Here is a 7,159-nt window from a genome sequence, read left to right on the forward strand (position 1 = left end):
AACTACTAATAGACTCAGACACACCCTATATATAGTGGAAAAGACTTGGCCGTAAACAGGTTTACGGCCGTAAACCTGTTTACAGCCGAAAACATACTCTGGCCGTAAACTCACCAACACACCTCAATTACAAGACTCTAAACACAGTAAGACCTATACATCAATTAGCCTAGCCCAAACCCTAACTAAGACCCTTCAATCTCCCCCTTGGTTTGGGGCTTGCTGTGACTCAGTCCTTTTCAATTATAAGCACATCGGATTGTCACAACTAGGAATTCTGATACGCTGTAAACACTTAACAAAGAGTGACATTGTAGTTAAAACTTGAAAACATGTATTGTGTTAAATCAATGACAACAAAATTCCTATACAAACTTTCAAATAGTCAACAAAAGTTGGAAACCCTAAAAATCCCGGTTTAAGTCCATTTTGGATTAGGATTTTCTTATTGGGCCTAATGGACCAATAAGCTTCCAATTTGACTATTTTGGGCTTAGAACTCCTATATGGGCTCTAATTGGACCTATTTTCTTTTATTTTAACATTTTGGGCCATAATGGGCCTAGAATGAAATAAAATACCCTTATTGGGCCATAACAAATTTAATTAGCCCTAAAGGGCCATAAAACTCATACTTTGATGTATATTGGGCCCATATCTTGGACTTAAGCACTCAAGGCCCAAACACTCTCCTCTCTTCTCTATCCCTCGGCCCAAGTAAAAAAAAAGAGGAATTAGAGAATTAAGGAGGATTAGCCACCTCCTTAATACCTATGGGATATCCAAGCAATTTCACATGTTTCCATGCACATCCTTTCATCTCTCTCCCTCTTCTTCTTCTACTACTCTCGGCCGAGAGTATCACACACACACACAATTAGTTCACTTAAACACTCTCAAGAACACACTACAACTCCTTCACTTCTCCGTCAAAAATTTCGAGATTAAAGAGCTTTTCAAGTAGGATTTTCCATAAGAGTCATCATCTTAGGTAAGTTGCTGCTTAAATCCATGATCTAATTACTTAATTTCATCAAAAATCTCCTCTTAATCTATTCAAATTCATGATCATGCCTCTTAGAACACATCTAAGCCAAAGATCTTCCAAGAAGGCTTGCTAGCACCAAATTTTCTTCCATTTCTTCTTCAAATCGAAAACAACAAGCAAAGGTGAGTTCATACCCCTCTATTTTCAGTTTTTACAAGTTTTATGGGGGAGAATACAAGTAAAATGTGTAGATCTATGTGTATGTGTATGCTATGTATGATTTCATGTATGTATGTGTGATTTTATGTGCTTATGTGTTGAATATGTAAACAAAAAGGAAAGAAATCTCGAGATCTATGGCATAAGAAGGAAAACAAACATGATCTAAGGTATATTACACTAAACAAGTCAAGAAAATTACCCTCTAAGATTAAAATCAACATATTGCAACATAAAACCAATTTTTGGGCTTAATTTGTCAAATAAACAAAAGTTGGGTTAAAATTGCCATTCACGGTTTTCTTAAGGATCAAAAGAGTCAAAATAGTTAAAATAAATGTTTTTATGAATAGTATACTCTTCAAAGGACTAGAAATGTAATTTGTAGCTTAATGGGCCAATTTTTGGGCTTTTCGGCCCATTGAGCCCAAAATTGCGAAAAACCAAATTTTCAAGGGGTTGAATGATAAATTTCACAAAACAGGAGGTAAAAAGTGTAAACAAAACCAATTCAGGGGCTAAAATGCTTTTCTTTTCCAAAAAGGATCAAAAATGTAAAGTTTTTGGAAATTGGGCCAAAAATGTAAAAGTTGCATGAAGATTGGGTTTTAACTAAAAATTCTGTATTGGAAGAGCTGAAACTGCCAAAGAGTAAATTCTGAGCTAAAAACCTTTATTTAAACAAGTCTATGGTCAAAAATGTCAAGAAAATGAGTTAAGGGCCTAAAATGTCTTTTCTTTATGTAAGGGACTAAAATTGTCATTTTTATAAAAGAAAGGGTTGAATGGGTCAACTCAATATTTTGAGTCAATTATTTTGGTTTTAAGACATTTGGGTTAAAGAGAATACCACATTACAACTTATGAAAATAGAAGGAAAAATATACATATAATCTCAATTATCGTTATAAACAACCGACAAGTTTTGTGCTGTTGAGATTTTAACAATTTTTCAATCAAACTTCCAACCATTATATTATACCTAAAACACGTAAATATTCAAATAGTTGGACTTGAAAGATCTTAATCATGCTTAATGGGCCTTTGTGACCCATTAACGTGACTTTTGGGTTCGACGATAATAACACATGTCTATTGGGCCTCTTGTGACCCAATTACATGTTTAAGGGACCCTCAATGGCTTATATGTGCTATTGGGCCTTGGTGGCCCGTTAGCATTGCTAGTAAGGTCCAAATTTAATCAAATATGAAATGGGCCAATGTGTCCTTCGTATAACCAATAGCCTTAAATAATACGTGTAATTAGCAGGACCTTGTATTCCTCTTCTCCGTGTCTGTTAGGCTTATTTGAAATCAAAGTAAACAAATCCCGGTCATTAATCAACAGTAATCGATTTTGTTTGGATTAAGTGAGGAATAACGGGCGACACCTCTAAGGGTCGTTCGTAGTCTGTAGTTATAATCAAAGTCTCCTGGAAGGAGAGCGAGAGTTTGTGTATAGATCTATACGGGGGTGACTCCCCCACACCTCAGCTGTTCGCTACAGTTAGAGTCGGCTAGTCTAGGGTGACAAAATCTTAAGATAAATCCCGGCATAAATTAGGATGCCAAGACAAACGAACTAGTCATTATTATGCATGGTTATAACGACTCACATAATTAAATAAATCCAATACCATCCGAGTAATCAAGGAAGAGTAATCAAAATCATTCGTTGTGGCGGTATATCAAATTGAAAACAATTATATTTTACGTTATCGGAAAACATCTGGTTTTTCGAGGGAATCAGCACCACTCGCTTTTGTTTTTCTATAACTATAATACAAAACTTCCCATTTATACACGTTTTGAAATCATTCACGCATCAACTTATGGATCTTCACATTTTGGTAAACAATTGTCTTTTCAGAAAATATCGAATTTTCTAGGTTTTATAAACTACACAAATCATGTTTATCACAACCCTGCTTATGCACTCACCAACATTTCATATGTTGACATTTTTCAAAATAACTTGTATTCTCAGGTAACAGGCAAGCTGCAAGGTAATATCAAGTATGTTAGGAAGCCATGTTTTGAAAACTCTTAAACAATTTATGTTATGGATGTGTAATATTTAAAACAATGTAATGGATGTGAACAATATCAGTTGTAATATATTGATGCATGGTGATGTTTATGTTATGATTCATTTATATCCATTGTGATGATATTCAATTTAAGTCACGCGAGCCCTCGGACGTTTCTGCCGTCTGGATCGGGGGTGTGACAGGTTGGTATCAGAGCTCTGTTTATAGTGAACTGGCATATCTAACCACACATTGATATGCAACTATAAAATAAAGAGGGACTAAAACAACTCTGAACAAAACAAATAAAACACAACGATAAAACATCTTTACTTGTACGATATAGGAAAAAGAACATAATACCAAATCAAATAAGATAATACTAACATCTTGGTTAAGTCGGGACTGTTCTTAGTTTTATTAAGGGGTGGATGTAGCCTGATCAACTACATTTTCTCCGAAGTACAACTATTACATACCCCGGTAAAAACCTCGATGGTCGGTAGACCTAAAAACATACCCCTTTGTTACCAAGAAAAGAACATGAACTCAATTTGCATAATAATTAAAACATCTTAGGAATAATATTAGTACATTTATATACTCACGCAGACAGTATGGCGGACTTCCATCACCCCGGAGATCCGCATTTCCCTAATCAGGGAAAAAACGGATGGCTGGAAGAGGAACCTGAAGAAGACCCTGAGGAAGGGTCTGAAGAGGAACCTGAGGCGGAAGTCAAGGGCGGACCTGCCGAGCCGGTGGAGGTCCTGGAAGAAGAAGAAGCCGAAGAGGACTTCGAGGAGGAACCTAGCGATGATGGTGATTCGTACACAGAGTCCGAAGTCATCAACCCCCCTTACCCGACTAGGGTGCTCGCTCACCGGATGGGCCCGACTGGCCCTACACCTCCCTGGGGTATCGATCTTTGGAGGTGAAGCAGACAGCAGGGACAGCGACCTCCGTTTGGCATGGCACGCGAGTTCTACGACTTGAGGGAGGGAGGACCAGCTGATCGCGCGCTTCCGGTCATGGTGAGACGACTGCGGAACACTGGCGACTTAGCTCAGAGCACCGTTGATCAGATGCACCAGATGCGGACTAGAGTCGAGCGTGCAGAACAGGACACGCGAGAGGTTATCCGAGAGTTCCACATGAGGCAGGTGAGATGGGAGACTCGCCTCCGAGACGCGGAACGACAGGTGGCTCACCTTCAAGGAGCGTCCACTTCTTCAGCACCACCCCCTGGCGCATCCCACCATGACTAGGGCTAGTCATATCTTTCATTAGTATTATGCTTATATGATCTATGCTATGTACCATCGACTCTATGTTTAAGTGATTACACTACTCATAGAGCCGTTATGCTGCCAAACTTGTACCACTTATGTATGCTCTTACGAGCAAATTTTCATGTATCAAAGTACGGATATTATTAATGGAAGATTTTATGTGTTTTATTGTGAAGTTGTGATCTGCTATGTGTTATGTATCCATGATTGTATGCTAATTTGTGAAACTACTTAAGTTCATGCAATACACTTAGTTTATAGGACCACAATCTCACAAAAATCATAGGCACTCAACATCTTTCCGTTCCATGACAGAAGGATGCCCCAACGACCAACCTGTGGAAACCCTGGACCAAACCCACCCGAAGTCAACTCAGCTGCATTCTAATCAGCTGTATCTGCTGCGGTTACTGCAGCCATGGCGCAAATCCACCAAGGGAAGAATGGTGGAGGCAATGGACAAGGGGCTGGAAGTTCGAACAACGGAACAAATCAAGGACCTACCAAGACATGCTCCTACAAGGATTTCACCAACGCCAAGCCACGAACCTTTAATGGCACGGGTGGAATGATAACCCTAAATAGATGGATGGAAAAAGTGGAATCGGTATTTGAGATATGTGAATGCCCCGAGAAGGTGAAAGTGAAGTTCGCCGCATGCACATTCGTTGACCAAGCTCTCACTTGGTGGAATGGACATGTAGAGGCCATGACTCTCCCCGTAGCCAACACTATGCCGTGGGCGGAGTTGAAAGAAATGCTGATGGCCGAGTACTGCCCGCGAGGCGAAATTCAGAAAATGGAGCAAGAGTTATGGAATCTCACCGTCCGAAACTCTGACATAGTTGCATACATATCAAGATTTAGCGAACTGTCATTGTTGTGCCCTGGCATGATTACTTCAGAGGGAAAGAAAATCGAACAATTCATCTGCGGATTAACCTCCCCAATTCAAGGAAATGTGATAGCTGCAAACCCCGAAACCTTCAACAGTGCCAAGAGGTTGGCCAAGAAACTATATGATCACAACAACAAGAAGGGCGAGAAGCTAGTGGAAACTTAGAGCAAGAAGGAGAGTGACAACAAGAAAGGAAAGAATAACAAGATAAAAGGGCGACAAGGCTCAGAGTCGTCAAGGAAGCAACAAACAGTAACACTCAATGCTGCAACCACCCAAGTGCCCTCCACACCACATGCTCCAGCTTCAGTTAATCCAAGTGCCTCTAGGCAGTATTCTGGGAATCTCCCAAAGTGCAACAAGTGCAGTCTCCATCATAATGGTGAATGCAGGGATATGCATTGTACCAGTTGAAATCGGAAGGGTCACACGGCAAAATATTGCAGGACCTATCCTCCCCAGAACCAGCAACAAGGAAACAACAACCACAACAACAACAACACCAACAACGGCGGCAATAATGTAGGATCACGCCCCACCTGCTATGGATGTGGAAAGACTAGGCATATGTGTCGAAACTGCCCCAACATCAACAACCCTGGGAATGGAGGAGCAGGAAGAGTGCTTACCATGGGACAAGGAGAAGCGGTTCAGGATCCCGTTGTTGTCACCGGTACGTTTCTCCTAAACCACACTTATGCATGCATCCTATTTGATACCGGGGCAGAACGAAGCTTTGTGACTAATAAATTCAAACAATTGTTAAAACAACAACCCCAGAGGCTCAATGAAACCTTTACGGTAGAAATGACTAATGGGAAAACAGAATCCACTGGGGAAATCTACATCGGATGTACCCTGACCTTGAACCATCACGTCTTTCAAATAAACTTAATGCCTGTTTCCATTAGGAGTTTTGATGTGATTATCGGCATGGACTGGTTAAGCCCCCACCATGCTGAAATTATGTGTCACGAGAAGGTCGTTCGCCTTCACCTCCCAAATCACGAAACCCTAATTATATACGGAGACAAACCCAACACGAACCTTCGTCTTATCTCGTGCATTAAGGCACAGAAGTATCTACGAAAGAAGGACTTCACGTTTCTAGCTCATATAGTGGATAAGTCCAAAGAAGAGATCAATATTCGAAACATCCCTGTGGCTTGCGATTTCCCGGATGTATTTCTTGAAGACCTTCTGGGGATACCCCCAGAAAGACAAGTCGAGTTTCGAATTGACCTCGTGCCAGGAGCTACACCCATCGCCAAATCACCCTACAGATTGGCTCCTGCGGAAATGCAAGAGTTGTCCAGTCAACTCAACGAGCTTTTGGACAAAGGATTCATCCGACCCAGTTTCTCACCTTGGGGAGCTCCGGTTCTCTTTGTTAAGAAGAAAGACGGTACCTTTAGGATGTGTATTGACTATAGGGAACTTAATAAGCTCACTATCAAAAATCGCTATCCACTTCCGAGAATCGACGATCTATTTGACCAACTCCAAGGAGCAAGTTACTTCTCTAAGATAGACCTGCGATCCGGATACCACCAACTCAAAGTTCGGGAGGAGGATATCCCCAAAACCGCTTTCCGAACTCATTATGGACATTATGAATTTGTCGTAATGCCCTTCGGTCTAACGAATGCCCCTGCCGCATTCATGGACCTAATGAATCGAATATGCCGACCATTCCTTGACAACTTTGTCATCGTTTTCATCGACGATATCC

This window comes from Lactuca virosa, chromosome 6 (genome assembly GCF_052849685.1).
Source record: "Lactuca virosa cultivar CGN04683 chromosome 6, Lactuca_virosa_CGN04683_v6, whole genome shotgun sequence".
Taxonomy (NCBI): domain Eukaryota; kingdom Viridiplantae; phylum Streptophyta; class Magnoliopsida; order Asterales; family Asteraceae; genus Lactuca; species Lactuca virosa.